General features: G+C 36.1%; 2 pseudogenes across 1 annotated transcript; both read right to left on the bottom strand.

Moving 5' to 3' along the window:
• Positions 1-1,542: 1,542 nt before the first annotated feature.
• On the bottom strand, positions 1,543-9,574 carry LOC145009060 (disease resistance protein At4g27190-like; annotated as a pseudogene).
• A 4,484-nt stretch (positions 9,575-14,058) lies between these two features.
• On the bottom strand, positions 14,059-17,432 carry LOC145010305 (disease resistance protein At4g27190-like; annotated as a pseudogene). Its single transcript, XR_013663868.1, has 3 exons — positions 17,369-17,432; positions 14,668-17,228; positions 14,059-14,472 (listed from the first exon to the last, which is right to left on the bottom strand). The product of XR_013663868.1 is annotated as a disease resistance protein At4g27190-like (transcript).
• Between the last annotated feature and the right edge of the window lie 312 nt (positions 17,433-17,744).

Below are 17,744 nucleotides of genomic sequence, written 5' to 3'. Positions count from 1 at the left end.
AAAGTCTCAGAAGTCGGTCCTAATCCACGCATGAATCAGTGGGTCTTATCATCATCAAACACAAAATGACCAATCGCAGTGAGATGGTAACAAATAGATTTGAATTTCCTGTCGTACTTAGAGACAGAGAGAGTATTTTCTTAGATGTTAGAGAGAATCCTTGAGGTTTTGAGCCCTCTTAGAAGACGAGTGGATGTAAGTGGCTTTCGGTGCACACCATAAGGATTGAGAAGTGGTGAGTCTTCAGTGAGAGATGATTGTAGGAGAAGCAGCACCTTTTGATCTGTAGCAAGCTAGGAGGTGTATTCCGAATTAGGGTTGGTTTTGTCTGCAACAATGATGGTTGGCGATGGAGCTGGATACGACCCATCATCAAAGTGGAACCAATTTTGATGGGTCAAAAGAGATAGAGCTTGATTACGCCATGATAAATAATTTGACTGGATTAATTTTATGGTGAGCATGTGGAGGAGGGTAGCCATAGGTAAATAAGTTTCAAGGGAGGAAAAAGGGGTCAACATTGGTGAAGTTTGAATAAGAGACAAGCGACTGAGAGGAAAAGGGTTAGGGCCAGGAGGAAATTACACAAATGGTCCCTATGGTTTATGGTAATTTGCATGTTTGATCCTTAACTTATTATTTTAACTCTGATGGTTTTTACTTGTTTGTTTTTGTTACGTGCTTGGTCTATGTCTTACCTAAAAAGACTATTTTGCTATTTATTTATTTAAATAAACACACCCCCAACCCCACCCCCTCACCTTACCGTACGTACCCTATCATTTTTTCTCTATTTAAATAATAATCTTTTTAGGTAAGACAGAGACCAAACGTGTAACAAAAAAACAGTAGGGACCAAATGCGTAACAAAAACAAACAGTAGGAACCTTCCAAGTTAAAAAAATAAGTTAGGGACCAAACTCGCAAATTACCCCAAATCATAGGGACCATTCATGTAATTTACTAAAAAAATGTAATAGGAGAATATGAAATAAAACCAAAATGTATGTTTGGCAGTGTTAACCTAATGCTTTAATGAATTCAAAAAGCAAAAACTACACCAATATGTTCTACAAGTGTCTTTAAAAAATGGAGTTTTGTCAACTTACCTAAGATCTGTCTTCTTTTTGCACCAACACATTCTTCATTATTTTTCATCTTTTTCATCTAGGAAAAACTTAAAAAAAAAATGAAGTTAAATTCATTAAAAAATCAGTCGGTATGGTTTAAAGTATGATTGTTGGGTTTAATGGGTTTAGTTATTTTCAACAAATTAATTAGATTTAAAGTTGGGATGAACTGTTTGTTTTTCCTTTTACCGCGAAATATAGAGTGTTGGGTGACTTAGTATTGTTTACTTTGGTTGGATGTATATAGACTATAGAGTGTACTTTGGTTGGATGTTTAGCCTACTTAAGGTACTTTTGGATGATGAATAAAGCAACCTGCACTCTTTCCATATTTCTTTCTTTTTCTTTTTAATTTCTCTGAAAATCACGGTTCACCTTTTTTCTTATTTGAAGAGTTGTTTTTATTCAAAGGAAGAAGCTTCATCTCCTACAATGATTATATGGCTATATAATAAAAAGGATAGTAATTTATGGTATTGAAATGTTTATATGTATATGTGCGATTTAAAAAAAAAATGTACTATCAGTAGCTGTAGCTGTATATTGGGATAGTCGTCTTTTCATACCTCATGGTAAAATGCGATAAGATAATTAATGAAACAAATTAAGGTTCCATTCATCACAAAAGTTGTGGTCAGGCATCTCGTGGACTCCGTCTCCCCATCTCTTCATGCTAGGACAATTTTTCACCTGGATAAACTCCAAGGAAGGATATTTGATTGTAGAATCTCCAGAATAGAAGGTCTTTAGTCTAGGCAAATCGATAAGGTCAATATGGGTAAGTCTAGGGAACTCAATATTTGCATCATCATGTATGCCCACTTCGGTTTCACTATCCTCTGTTTCCTCAATCATGTCACCACCAGTTGTTCGCTCATCTCTACCAGAAATCACTACCATCAAACTGTCACACCACCAAATCGATATACTTCTCAGATTGGAAAGCCCTTGTGCTACACTTAAAGGGAATAGGCTCAACAAGTATGAACAACGTGAAATTTTAATAACTTGTAGATTACGCAAGCTTATATATTGTAATGAACAATCAAAAAGAAGCTTCAGTTTATCAAGGTCACTTAGATGGATTTGTTCCACTTGGGAGAAAAACTTTTTCTTTGTTTTCCTTTGAGTTGCAACCTCATCCGTTGTCTTCACCAAGCATGAAACATTGTCACAACAAACTAATTCAATAGACTTTAATTCATCGACACTCTCTCCATAAAGGTCTGGTATGATGTTATCCAAATCTTTTATCACATTTAGTTTTATACCATCACTTACCTGAAACAGTTTCTTGATTGGCATCTTGAATGGGAAGTTAGAATCTGAAATGTATAGCCGGCGTTTTAAATATGATTTTGATCGCTCCATATCAATATTAATCCTTTGGTTAAGAAATTTAGAAAAGATTCTTTCCAAATCAATATTCCTTTGGATAAATTGAAAAAAGAATTCTTGCAACGTTTCGAAGTAGGTGCCTTCAGGAAAAAGATGACAATCATCTGAATCCATTTTTAAGTGCAGAGCTCTGAACGTTTCAAACTTACTTATTTCCACAAGACCAAGGTGTGACACTGCGTTCTTGTAAACGGTTCCAAAATACAACTCTTCCAACCAAGTGAGCTTTGATATGACACCAGGCGCTACATGAGATAAATCATCACATTCCCCCGCATCCAACAACCTCAAGTTTGTCAATTCACCTATCTCTTCAGGAATCACTTTGATTCCGGTAGCTCTAACTTTTAGAATCTCCAGGTCTTTTAGCTCCCCGAGTATAGAAATCTCATTGAGATATATATTGAAACTTAGATCAAGAGTGATGAGTTTTGTGAGTAGCTTCAGTGATTGTGGGAGGGATGTGATCTTATTAAAAGACAAATCTAAAACTTTAACTTCTTTCATGCCTCTAAAGAATTCATCAGGAATAACAGACAAATAATTTCTTCGTATAAGGAAAGTATCAAGGAGTGGGAAATGAAGCTGATGATGTGGAAGCTTTTCAATTCTATTATCCATGAGTGAGATCTTGGTGTAGCTTTCTGAGGTTCTGTTTCTTGGTTGCCATTCTGTCATACATTTTCCAGCCTCCACTAAAAACTTCTCTTTCTCTTCACCTTCAGAAGACGAAGTTATTAACAAAGCCACATCACGAACAACATCGTGCATTTTTACTTTGTCTCCCGGCTCAGGCAATAACAAGGAAGAGGATGTGAGGGTGTCAACTGCCATTCGGACTCTTTTTTCCGCGTCGTTAATGCTATCCAGATTATCAAATATCTGCAGACCCACCGCATATTCTGCTAAACGTAAAGTATCTAGGATTTCATCTTCCTTGAACAAACTACACAGTAAGAAGCATAATTTAGCTTTGCTGTCAAGCAAGTCATAGCTCAGCTTCAAATGAGTAAATGCTTTCCTTATCTCTGGAGCAATCTCTAGAGGGGCATGCTTTCTTAGTCGGTCAAGTGCCGCCTCCCATATATCAATTTTTTTATTTTTTAAAGCATTTCCCACGGCTTGAATGATGAGTGGCAATCCACCACATTCTTCAGTCACCTCTTTTGCAATTTTCTCCAGACTCGAGTCATTCGCTAACTTTTCATCACCAACAATACGCTTGAAGAGGACCCACGCTTCTTCCTTCGTCAAAGTATTTACACAGATATTCCTATCAACGTTCATCCCTTCACATACATCCTAAAGGAATTTGAAGAGTTATCGTCTCCTGGAATATCTAATTTATCCATTAGCTAGTTGTTATCTTTATCTTATTGTTGATCAAGAACTCGTTGTATATAAACCATTTGATAGTTGAATGAAACGTAACTTTAAAACCACTAAAATTTTCATGGTATCAGAGCAGGCTCCACAGGCTTGCGACGAACCTAACCGGAGATGACCGGTGAGAGACCAGAATCCTCAAAGGAACTCGATGGAACTCCCATCGATTCCAATTCTCCCTACTACATCCATGCATCAGAGTACCCTAGGCAAATGCAAGTTAACGACGTCCTAACCGACAACAACTATAATGACTGGGCCCAAGAGATGAAGAACTTCCTTTTCGCCAAGAACAAGGTTGGATTCATAACTGGATCAATTAAGAAACCAGGAGAAGATTCAGCCGTATATATGCCTTGGATGCGTGCAGATGCGATGATCAAGGGATGGCTAACTACAGCCATGGAGAAGGACATCAGAACAAGCGTCAAATATGCAGACACATCGAAGGAAATATGGGATGACCTGGAGGAGAGGTTTGGAAAAGAAAGTGCTCCAAGAGCATATGAGTTGAAGCAGTCACTCACCATCACAAGACAAGAAGGAACATCGGTTTCAGCTTACTACACCAAGCTGCGGGGACTGTGGGATGAGATCCAGACCATATCACCTTTGCCACGCTGTTCATGCTCCAACTGTACCTGTGATATTGGCAAAAGGCTTAATGAGTTCAAAGAAAAAGAAAAGCTCTACGAGTTTCTCATGGGCCTTGACAGTGAGTACTCTACAATCAAAACACAAATCCTTGCCATGAAACCCACACCCTCTTTAGGAACCGTATATCACTTGGTGGCTGAGGACGAACAACAAAGGGCAGTCTCGGCATCCAAGAAGACAAGCACAGAGGCTGCAGCTTTTCAGACCTACACTCCAGGAAAGAAAGAAATCACTGCAGATTTCAGCCAACAAAGGAAGAAGTCTGCATCAAAAGACATCAAGAAGGTCACAGGAGAAGAGGTAGAGCACTGCAACCACTGTGGTAAGAATGGTCACAACAGAGACGGATGTTTCAAAAGAATCGGGTATCCCGATTGGTGGCCAAATAAGGCGAAACAAGAAAAGAATAAAACGAAGGCAGCGTTCGTTGATTCAGGAATTAGTCCTATTCCAGGTCTATCGAATGGGCAATACCAGAACCTGATCAAACATTTCTCTAAAGATGGGTCAAACAGCAACACCACACCCACAGTAAACATGGCTGGTAAGGTTGAGATTGATGATTCATGGGTCGTTGACTCTGGTGCTACTGAACATATAACATATAAACAAGATTTGCTAGAAAACAAAACAAGAAATCCATTGGAACCATCAGTTACAATACCCAATGGAGATCTTGTTTCCGTTGATGGAAAAGGAAATTGCACTTTACAGAATGGAATCAAAATTGAAGGAGTCTTGCACATTCCACAATTCAATTGCAATTTATTATCAGTTAGTCGACTGACTAGAGATTTACAATGTGCCATAACCTTTCTTCCTGATTTGTGCTACATGCAGGACTTACACTCGAAGAACTTGATTGGCGCGGGTGAGTGCAAAGGTGGTCTTTACCGAATGGGCTTGGCAACAGAAAGGAAGAGTGCTATGATGACAACTGTTGATGTTGAGCTGTGGCATAAGAGATTGGGTCATGCCTCCGAATCAAAGTTGAGCCAAGTCGATTTTTTGGAAAATCATTCTAGGAAATTAAAGGAAAGAGTTTGTGATTCTTGTGTAAAAGCTAAACATACTAGGCTTCCATTTACTCTTAGTTCAATAAAAACAAATAGTTGTTTTGATTTGTTACATGTTGATGTTTGGGGTAAGTATCGTACTCCTTCGATTTCTGGTGCTTCTTATTTCCTTACCATCGTAGACGATTTCAGTAGGGCTGTTTGGGTTTATCTTCTTAAACACAAGAATGAAGCAAGCAGCTATTTAATTGATTTTCACAACATGGTGAAAACGCAATTTGAAAAACAAACCAAGCGAATAAGAGCAGATAATGGTGGTGAATTCATATCAGGCTCCATGAGAGATTTTTATGCCAAGGAAGGAATCATATTGGAAACCACATGTCCACATACCCCACAACAAAACGGGGTTGTGGAACGAAAGCATAGACACATTCTTGAGATCGCAAGAGCGTTGAAGTTTGAGGCCAATGTGCCAATCAAGTTTTGGGGAGAGTGTGTTCTCACAGCCACGTACATTATCAATAGATTACCCTCAAAGGTCATTAAACATAAGACCCCATATGAAGTCCTGTTTGGACAAAAACCTAATTATGACCACATGAAAGTCTTCGGATGTTTAGTTTATGCAAGAAACACGGAAACCAAGGGAGATAAGTTTGAAGTGAGGGGGAGACCAGGCATGTTCATAGGATATCCACAAGGCAAAAAGGATATCGAATATTTGACCTTACCGATAAGAAGATCATTGTCTCTAGAGACATTAAGTTTGTAGAAAATGTTTTTCCTTTCTCTGATAATATAGAAAGGAACAATGGTGAAGCAGGGCTCGATGATTTTCTAAGCAACACTGTCGAAGAAAGTGATGAAATAACACGAAGAGAGGCTGATCAAGGTTTACTAAATGAACCTGATTTAGACTCGGGTACATGTAATGAGAACGAGACCGCCATTGATCTAAACCCGTCTGAAGATCAGGCAGATCATGTTACAGAAGACACAGTTGATCAAATGCAACCCACTGAAGAACACAGAGATAAAAGAAGCAGGTCTAGACCCAAATATCTCGATGACTTCATTGTGGACTTGCCATCTTCGGTAGACCATGCAGCACCCACCGCCAGTCAACAATCTTCGACGGTACATCCCATAGTTAATTTTTTGTCTTATGATCAGTTTAGCGATTCGCACAAAGCCTTTTTAACTTCAATTAGCTCAAACCATGAGCCGAAACATTTTAATCAAGCCGTGCAGGATGTTAAGTGGAGAGAAGCAATGCAAAAAGAGGTAAACGCTCTTGAAGAAAATGGAACTTGGTCACTTGAGGAGTTACCAAAAGGAAAGCGTGCTATAGACTCCAAATGGGTCTATAAGATTAAATACAAACCAAATGGCGAAGTTGAGAGATACAAGGCACGACTTGTTGCAAAAGGCTTCACTCAGTTAGAAGGGGTAGACTTTCATGACACTTTTGCTCCGGTGGCGAAACTTGTTACTGTCCGAACTTTACTTGATGTAGCTGTAAAAAGAGACTGGATCATGCATCAACTTGATGTCAACAATGCATTTCTGCATGGAGATCTAGATGAGGAGGTGTACATGAGGATACCCCAAGGTTTTAGCAAAGAAGGTGATACTAGAGTATGCCGGTTACGTAAATCTCTTTATGGTCTCAGGCAAGCATCACGTAATTGGTATCACAAATTCACAACGGCTTTGCTCGCAATTAACTTCAAACAATCGCATGCGGATCATTCACTTTTCATATACAAGCAACAGGGAAGTTTTGTTGCAGCTCTTATATATGTGGACGATGTCGTTATTGTTGGGAATGATGCTTCTAAGATACAAGAAACAAAATTGTATCTAGACAAAATGTTTAGCATCAAAGATCTAGGCCCATTGAAGTATTTTCTTGGACTAGAGGTTGCTCGGACTACGGATGGTTTGGTTTTGAGTCAACGTAAGTATACTTTAGATATTCTTAAAGACAGTGGGATGCAAGGTTGTCGACCTTGTAGCTTTCCGATGGAGCAAAATCTGAAACTAGATCAATGCAAGGATAGTCCTGCTGTTGATGCTAGTCAATACCGACGTTTAATTGGAAGACTACTTTATTTACAAGCAACTCGGCCGGACATAGCTTATCCAGTAAACATTCTGAGTCAATTTGTTTCCGATCCAAGGCAAACACACTTGAACTCAGTGCACCGAATTTTACGATATTTAAAGGCAACACCAGGTCAGGGAATATTTTTTCCAAAAGGTGGAGGAATGAATCTTGCGACTTATTGTGATGCAGATTGGCTTGGTTGTCCTGCCACCAGGCGTTCTCGTACCGGGTATTTGATTCTACTTGGAGGTGCGCCCATCTCCTGGAAAACCAAAAAGCAGTCCGTTGTTTCGCGTTCTTCAGCAGAGGCAGAGTATCGAGCCATGGCAACGTCTGTTAGTGAGACTTTGTGGCTACGTTGGTTATTGAAACACTTGGGAGCTCCTCCTGTCGGTCCCACACCTTTGTTTTGTGACAATCAAGCAGCAAGGCACATAGCTAATAATCCTGTGTTCCATGAACGAACTAAGCATGTTGAAATGGATTGTTATTTTGTCCGTGAACGAGTTGAGTCCAAAGAGGTTTGTCCGATGCATGTTCACACTTCACATCAGGTTGCTGATTTATTTACTAAGGCTTTAGGTTCCCAACGTCTTCATTTTTTGCTTAGCAAGTTGGGCATTCGGAACTTACATGCTCCAACTTGAGGGGGAGTAAAGGAATTTGAAGAGTTATCGTCTCCTGGAATATCTAATTTATCCATTAGCTAGTTGTTATCTTTATCTTATTGTTGATCAAGAACTCGTTGTATATAAACCATTTGATAGTTGAATGAAACGTAACTTTAAAACCACTAAAATTTTCACATCCATCCTTCTAGAAGTCAACAAAAGCTTGCAATTCATGTGGTCATTCCCACATGGTATGCCAAGATCAGAGAGGACCAGTGGTTCCCATATGTCATCTAAAATGATTAGAACCTTCTCCTCTTTGATTATCCGTTTCGCAGCTACTTCAACGTTCTTTTTAATCTTTTCAACGTCTACAGTACGTGAGACAGTTATAAACACAATGTCTGCAAATAGATTCCTCAATTCTGCAGCAACTTCCTTGGCTAATGTAGTTTTCCCTACACCTCCAGTTCCATAGATTCCAACCATCTGTATGCTCTCATCTTTGATCGCTTCAATGATTTCCCTCAACGCCAACTTGTGGGTATCAATATCATCAAGATTTTTTGGTTGGTAAAGGTCTACCAATCTTGGGGTGGGAGCGGGAATGGAGACGCAATGTTCAAGAGTTTCACCATCTTTTTGTTGATCCAGAAGAAAAGAGGTATTGTTTATCGCCATCTTACTGTAATGGTAGAGGGTGCCCAAATCGACGCAAGGTCGTAAGTTAAAGCACGTCTTCTTGGCGTTGGCTACTTCTTCAAGAAACTCTTCCACCTTGGATAGTTCAATTTCTGCCTTGTCCATCCACTCTTGCACACCAGCTAAGCCGCATCGATTCGTTGTTGAATCCTACCCCTCATAACCTTTAGCTTTTGAGCTTCACTCTCCAACTTGTTAACATTTTTAGTGTAATTTCGGATGTAATCAATCTCCCGTTTAGCCGCACTAAACAACAAGTCCACTATTTTCCCAGCCACAGTATTAGTGACCTCCGCCATTGTAGCTTGTTAATTTTCTTTTCTGATGGTTTGGATGGCAAAGTAGTCGACAATATAACAGATCTTGAAATAAAAAACGTTTATGCAAAATAAAGTAACATATATAGTCTATCCTTAGATAGGAAAACAAGAGTATGACAAACCAAAAACCGACGGCCCTGATTGGCTGATTATGAATTGTAAAAAAAGAAAGATAATGGTGTTTGTTTGATTGGCTTACAAAACAAATTAAAGCTGAATGAAGAAATTAAAGCTGTGAAGATAAGAGCAAAACGAAGATCCGGATGTTTGATTGGCTTACAAAAGAAGATAAGATAAGAGTCACTGTACGCAAAAGATGATAGTTGCTTTTTTACAGATCACAAGTTCACTACAACGCTAAAGTACAAATTAGGTCAATTATTATATTTTTTAAATTTCATTATAATTTTCTTTTAAGATATTATATAACAGTAGAAAACAATGATACATATTTTTTGGTTGGACACGATTATTGGAAAAAATAATTTTGTTTTTAATTTTTCTTTCTATTTTTAAAGTTTATTTTTATAAAAGAAACTAAATATTTCAAATTTTTTTTTTTTTTTTTTATCTATGGCACACAATAATGTTGATACATAATTTTTTTATTTTACTTTTATCTCATTTAGATTCTTAGTTTATAAAAAAATTAGTTTCAGCTCGTTTAAATTCACATCGTGAACTTAAACTATATGAAGCTTATAAACATAGTTTTGTATCAAACTTATAGATTCGTGTTTGAATTTGAATTGTTTCTACATTTATACATATTAATTTACATAAAAGTGACAATTACACCTATTTTTGATAATTTACATGTAAATCTTAAAAAACTCATTTGTGTACGATCAAAAGTTTGAAATACTAATAAACAAATCAAAAGAATTTACTTAGATGTTTACACGTAGGGAATGACTTATAGAGGTAAGCATGTTTCAAAAACATTCAAAAACCACCATGGAAGTTTGGGCTGTTTAAAAATTACCATCCAACTAAGGACTTTGTATAAAAACACCAACGTAATTTATATTTTGTTCAAATTCCACCCACTACTAACTGACATCTGTAGGTAAAGAAAAATTTATTAGTGGTAAAAAATAATCAAGTAAAATAAAAGTTGACATGTAGTTATTACGTGGATTAAGGGAAAGGAACCATTTGCTTAATTGGCTTAAGGGGGGAGTGAAGGCCACAAGCGACACAAGCTCTCTAGGATTTGATATTGGGTTCGATCGATCAACCTTCCTCTTCTCAAATCCATTTTTACACTCGATCGATTTTCCATTCCTCCCCAGCCGATCGATCTTCCTTTCCTCCTCAGTTGATTAAAGACTTCAAATTGATTTTTACAACCGATCGATTGTCCCTGCAACCTCAGGGTAACATAATTTCACATGTTGACCAAATTACCCCTGTTTACCGTGTGCTTTTTTTCTTAAATATTCCTAGATCAATTTGTTTAGTTTAAGACATTAAGATTGAAAGTACCATTTATTGATAGAACCAATTATAACAGCCTCCTACGTGACAAAAATACCCTTGTTGAAGCGTTGCACTTATGGCAAATTAAACTGGCCATATATGTTAACTAAAATTAGGTAAAGTGATGTGTCATGTGCATATAATTTGGAGAATGGATATAACTTACAGGAAACATGAATTGTAAGTCACTTGTGTATTGAAAAGTTGAGATTTCTTAAACTGTATTAAAGATAATCAAAGTACCAACTTTGTTTATATGGAAGTGATATTTTCCTTAACTATTCTATACAAAACATTTCCTCTATATTTGTAATAATTATCTTATTACTGGTGGTTTTTTTTTTCCTTTGCTTAGCTAGAATATGATAAAAGGGAATTGAATTTGATATATTCTCAAGTTACCCCTGTAGCCTTCTACAACCTCCTCTATTACATAACTGCACCTGTTGACCAAATTGACCATAACCCTTTGCTTTTTTTTTTCTTCTAAACTATTCCCAGATTAATCTGTTTAGCTTAAGATTGAGAGTACATTGCTATTCTTGAAATTAGTTGATTAAGCCATTTTGTAGCACTCATAGCACTGGTTCTAGCATGTTATAACCAAAAATAGAAAAAAATTCCTTTTATACTCTTTATACCATTTATGAAAAAGAATGTTGATTCCAAAAGGAAAAAAAAAGACAAGAATACCCTTTTAATATGACATGAACAATTGAGTTTTTCAGCTATTTGTTTCTTAATTTGGTCTTTTCTAGACTCCGCTGAATTTTCTGTACTTTTCACTTATGTAATCTCCTCATTTTGTGAATTATTCAATGTAGAGTCCACAGACTATGAATTGGGAATGACCTCGTTTATCTTGATTCGCTCTTCAGCTGCTGAGGTGGTTGCTTCTACCACCGTTGAAATGAAACCTTTTTGCTTTATGTTTAGGAAGAAACATAACAGTAAAAAATGACACTTAATGTTGCTGCTAAACAACCTTCCCACTACATCTTGCTTCCATTTCTTATTATCACTTCAATGTAATTTGAGAATTCGAGAGTACATCAATAATTGAATATATTGTGCATAGTACAACAGCTTAATATTAAAAAAATGAAAAACAGATAAAGGGCATAAGAGTAAGTAAATGGCAATTATGCCCTTTTATTCCTTTTATCCCATTTGATGAGCATTTAGGTTTGTATTAGCAACAAAAGTTCATTGATATATGTTGTTAACCTTATGAAAAGCTACAATAGATGTTGACCAAATTTCCCATCTTGACCTTCATCTTAATCAACCTTTTTTAATCATGTCATATACAACTTCCTCTATCATAAACTTTGCTGAAATCGATGTTGACCAAATTTTCCCTGTTGACCAAATTTCTTTTTTGAAAGATGGACCTTTAGTTGCTAATTTAGGGACATTAGGTATCCCTTTCACTGTAATGTATCCTAAAAAAATTCTTAATTCAAGTCTTATCAGTCAACTATTTTAAAGAAACATCAATTTTATATATGAGATACATTGCCTTTCATGTATTCTTTTAAGTCATCCTTCAAATATCTTCACCCAACAATATAGGTCCTCATTGCATTTTTGAAAGAAATTAACCAATGTTGGTGCCAAATATTGTAAGCCCACATGTCATGGACTTCACTACTGTAGACGCAAGGGAAGCTAAGAATAGAAATGCACAATGAGGGGCAAAATTGTCCAACACCATAACAGAACCTTGCTTGTGCAATATAAGGCACCATGAAATCCATATTCGAGAAGGGCACCCCAACAACAAGGATTTGCATGATCAATTTTGCTCTTTTTTTGGAAATAGGTGAGCTTGAGATGGAGTTTAACGATTTACAGGAAAAGCCTTGAAAGTTTGAAGAATTCGATCAACAAGAGTTTATGCAAAGGAGTCGTATTCATCAGTTGTGAGCTTGTGCCCTAAATCTATTTATTGATGTGAATTTCTTAGTTTGTTGAGTAGATTTACCGACTCACCATCTAAATATGCCAAATCAGCAAAATATGCCAACTCATCTGCTCGATCACCTGAAAGTGCTGGTTACTTCAAGTTGAGATTTGAAGAAAATGATAGTTTGGTGGTATTTTTTTTGTATAAAGACCTTACTTAGATGGAGTTTTTTGTACAAGCCAAGTGTTTTTTGAACAATTTTAAAACATATTTACCCTTATAAGTCATTTTCTCTTACATGTAAATGTGAATATTTATAATAATTCTTATGCAAATTCACTATATATATATATATATATATATATATATATATATATATATATATATATATATATATATATATATATATATATATATGTATAGATTAATTATTATTCACATAAATATTTATCATTAATAAACACCATGGTCTTTTATTTTCTATTTTTTACATTCTGAATTTCAAGAACGAATGAAAGCTAAACAAGTTAACGGACGATAATTTGGGTCATTACATATTTCAACTGTGAATCAGATCATATCATCTTGCATACAAAAAGAAAGTAAAAAGGTATTTTTTTTCTCAATAGTTGTAACGTGTCTCTCCTTCTCTTCCGATTTATAGAAACACTAGATTATGGTAATTTTTTTTATCTTCTTAAATTTGTTTTTGGTTACTAACAATTTTTCCCCCTTATTTTGATAAGTATAGGGAAGGGATTGATGTCTTCATACCTAGAGATCGTTGGTACGATTTGAAATCCTTGATTTATAGCTTGCTTATTATGAGTTATGATCTAAGGGATTGTTTGACAGTTTAGATTTGTTTTATTTAGATGCATGAATGGTTGATAGGCTCTGAGTTAACATGCATCCGAATGAAAACATGTTGTTTGGTTAGAGATTGTACTAAATGTTAAAAATTACTACCATTTATCTTTTTGTTCAAATTTTAAAATGATAATACGTACATATTACTAAACTTAACTAAATTTTTTTTTAACAGAAAACTATTCTACTCCTTAATTCCACTTAACTACATATACTAGCAACCCAATCCTCTTTCATTCACATACACAAACTAAACTAACTATAACCTTATACACATAAACACAAAATGTAGGATGTCAATAATCATCTTTAATTCATTCCCAGTTTCTATAAATTCATACACATACTCTCGTTTAAATGCCAAAGTACATTTGATGATAAACAAAGAAAATAATAATGAAATCAAACTTTATAATTAAAAGAAAAAATGATGGCTAAAATGCGATTAATTAATTTATGCCTTCTAGACTGAACATTCTATACTGAACAGTTCATCCAAGTGCTTGTATAAATAGTTATTAGCACAATGCTTTTTTTTAACAGCACAATTTTATTAAAGAAACACAGACCACACTAACGAGAAGCTAGTGAGACCTGAGATGGACAAATTACAACCAATGCTTAATGAATTCAAAAAGCAATAACACTTGAAAATGAAAAAGAGAGCCTTTCCAAATATTGCAATCCGCTAGCTACTGATTGTATGAGGATCTATCTTGTACAAAACTTTGAATTCACTCGCATGTACGTATTGCATTTGAAACATAGAATTTACTAATATTCTACAAGTATCTTTAAAAAAAATAAAGGAGTTTGGTGAACATACATAAGAAGTTTCTTCTTCTTGCACCAACGCATTCTTCATTATTTTCATATAGCTGGAAGATAGTTAAAAAAGAAAAAAATGGAGTTAAATTTATCAAAAAAAAAATCAGTTGATATATATGATCAGATAGCAATATAATTAAAAGGATTGTAATTTATGGTATTCAAATGTTTATATATGTATATATATGTGTGATTTAAAAAAAAAAATATAATAGATGTATATTAGGATATTCGTCTTTTCACACCTCTCTTGGTACGTGTACTGCAATATGATCATTAATGGAACAAATTAAGCATCTCGTTATGATCACCAAATTTTACGTTGGGCATATCGTGGACTCCGGAACCCCATCTCTTCATGCTACTACAAATTTTCACCTTGATAAACTCCAAAGAAGGATATTTGACTGTAGAATCCCCTGAGTAGAAGCTCTTTAGTTTGGGCAAACCCGAAAGGGAAATACGGATAAGTCTGGGGAACACAATATTTGCATCATCATGTATGCCCACTTCGGTTTCACTATCCTCTGTTTGCTCAATTTCGTCACTACCAGTTGCTTGCAATTGCTCGTCTCCACCAGAAATCACAACCATCAAACTGTCACAACTCGAAATCTTTAAACGTCTCAGATTGGAAAGCCCTTGCGCTACACTTAACGGGAATACCATCAACAAGGAACGACAATTTATAATTTTAATGACTTGTAGATTACGCAGGCTTATACATTCAAATGAGCAATCAAAAAGAAGCTTCAGGTTATCAAGGTGATCCAGATGGATGTCTTCCACTTGGGAGAAATACTTTTCCTTTGTTGTTTGCGTTGCATCCTCATTTGTTGTCTTCACCAAGCATGAAAGTCTGTAACGTCAAGCCAATTCAATAGACTTTAATTCATCGACACTCTCTCCATAAAGCTCCGGTATGATGTTATCCAAATCTTTTATGGACTCTAGTTTTATACCATCACTTACCTGAAACAATTTCTTGATTGGCATCTTGAATGGGACGTTAGAATTTTCAATGTGTACTCGACGTTTTAAATATGATACTGGAGAGTGCTTCAACATCAATTGAAAATGGAGTTTTTCAAATAGATTTGTGATCTGGATATAAAATTGAAAATAGAATTCTTGCAACGTTTCCAAGTAGGCACCTTCAGGAAAAAGATGACAACCATCTGAATTCATTGATAAATGCAGAGCTCTGAATGATTTCAGTTTACTTATTTCCATAAGACCAAAGCGAGACGAGTCCCTGTGAAGGGTTCCAATATATAACTCTTCCAACCAAGTGAGCTTCGATATGACACCAACAGCCTTAAGTTGGTCAATTGACCGATCTCTTCAGGAATCACTTTAATTCCGGTTTTTCTAACCTTTAGAATCTCAAGGTCTTTTAGCTCCCCAACTATACAAATTTCAATGAGATTCTTATTGTAACTTATATCGAGCGTGATGAGTTTTGTGAGCAGCTTCAGCGATTGTGGGAGGGATGTGATTTTATTGTAAGACATATCTAAAACTTTAACTTCCTTCATGCCTCCAAAGAATTCATCAGGAATAATGGAAAGGTCATTGCTTCGTATAAGGAAAGTATCAAGTATTGGGAAATGAAGCTGATGATCTGGAAGCGTACGAATTCTATTATTCATGAGTGAGATCTTGGTGTATCTGTCTGAGGTTTTGTTTCTTATTTGCCATTCCGTCAAATCTCTTCCAGCCTTCACTAAAAACTTCTCTTGAAACTTCTCATCGCCTTGAGAAGAAGTTATCAACAATGCCACGTCACGAACAATGTCGTGCATTTTTACATGACCTCTCTCGGACAATAACAGGCCAGAGGATATGAGGGTGTTAAGTGCCATTTGGACTTTTGTTTTGGCATCATAAATGCTATCCATATTTTCAAATATCTGTAGACCCACCCCATATTCTACTAAACGCAACATATGTATGAGTTCATCTTCTCTGAACAAACTACACAGTAAGAAGCACGATTTAGCTTCTTTTCTTTCAAGTAAGTCATAGCTCAGCTTCAACTGAATAAACGCGTTGCTTATCTCTGGATCGATATCTAGAGGTGCATGCTTTTGTAGTTGGTTAAGGGCTGCCTCCCATATATATATGAATTGGTTTATTTTTTAAAGCATTTCCCACGGCTTGAATGATGAGTGGCAATTCACCACATTTTTTAGTCACCTCTCTTGCCATTTTCTCCAGTCTAACGTCATTCACTAACTTTTCACCCACAATACGTGTGAAAAGGACCCATGCTTCTTTCTCTGTCAAAATGTCAACATAGATATTCCTATTAACGTTCATCGCTTCAAATATATTTCCTCTTCTAGACGTCAACAAAATCTTGCAATTCATGTGGCCATCCCCACATGGAAGACTAGCTTTTTCCATATGTCATCTAAAATGATTAGTATCTTCTCCCCATTGATTATTCGCTTTGCGGACTTTTCAACATTCTTTTGAATGTTTTTAACGTCTACATTATGTGAGACAGTTATAAACACTATTTCTGCAAATAGATTCTTCACTTCAGCAGCAGCTTCGTTGGCTAATGTTGTTTTCCCTACACCTCCTGATCCATAAATTCCAACCATTTGTATGCTCTCATCTTTGATAGCTTCAATGATTTTCCCCAACGCCAACTTGTGGGTATCAATATCATCAAGATTCTTTCTTTGGTAAAGGTCTACCAATCCTGGGGCAGGAGCGGGAATGGAGGCACAAGATTCATGAGTTTTCCCATCTTCTTGATGTTGCAGAAGTAAAGTGGTTTTTTTTTTATCGCCATCTTACTGTAATGGTAGAGGGTGCTGAAATTTACACAAGGTCGTAAGTTGAAGCACGTCTTCTTGGCTTGCGTTTCTTCTTCAACAAACTCTTCCACTTTGGATATTTCAATGTCTGCCTTGTTCATCCATTCTTGAACACCAACTAAGAGAGCATCTCCATTTATTTTAGCTAAATCGATTTGTTGTTGAATTCTATCCCTCATATTCTTGAGCTTTTGAGCTTCACTCTCCAACTTGTCAACATTTTTAGTCTAATTTCGGATGTAATCAATCTCTCGTTTAGCCGCACTAAACAACGAGTCCACTATTTTCTCAACCACAGTATTAGTGACCGGATCCGCCATTGTAGCTAGGTTACTTTTCTTTTCTGATGGTTTGGATGGCAAAGTAGTCGACAATACAGCAGATCTTGAAACAAGAAACGCTTATATATGCAGTAGACAACCAAGTATGAATTTTAATATAGTAATTGCCAATTGCAATCAAATTAAGGAAGATATATAGTCTTTCTTTAG

The sequence above is a fragment of the Lactuca saligna genome, chromosome 8, assembly GCF_052625555.1.
Source record: "Lactuca saligna cultivar CGN05327 chromosome 8, ASM5262555v1, whole genome shotgun sequence".
Lineage (NCBI taxonomy): Eukaryota > Viridiplantae > Streptophyta > Magnoliopsida > Asterales > Asteraceae > Lactuca > Lactuca saligna.
This window is presented reverse-complemented; position numbering and strand designations above follow the sequence as displayed.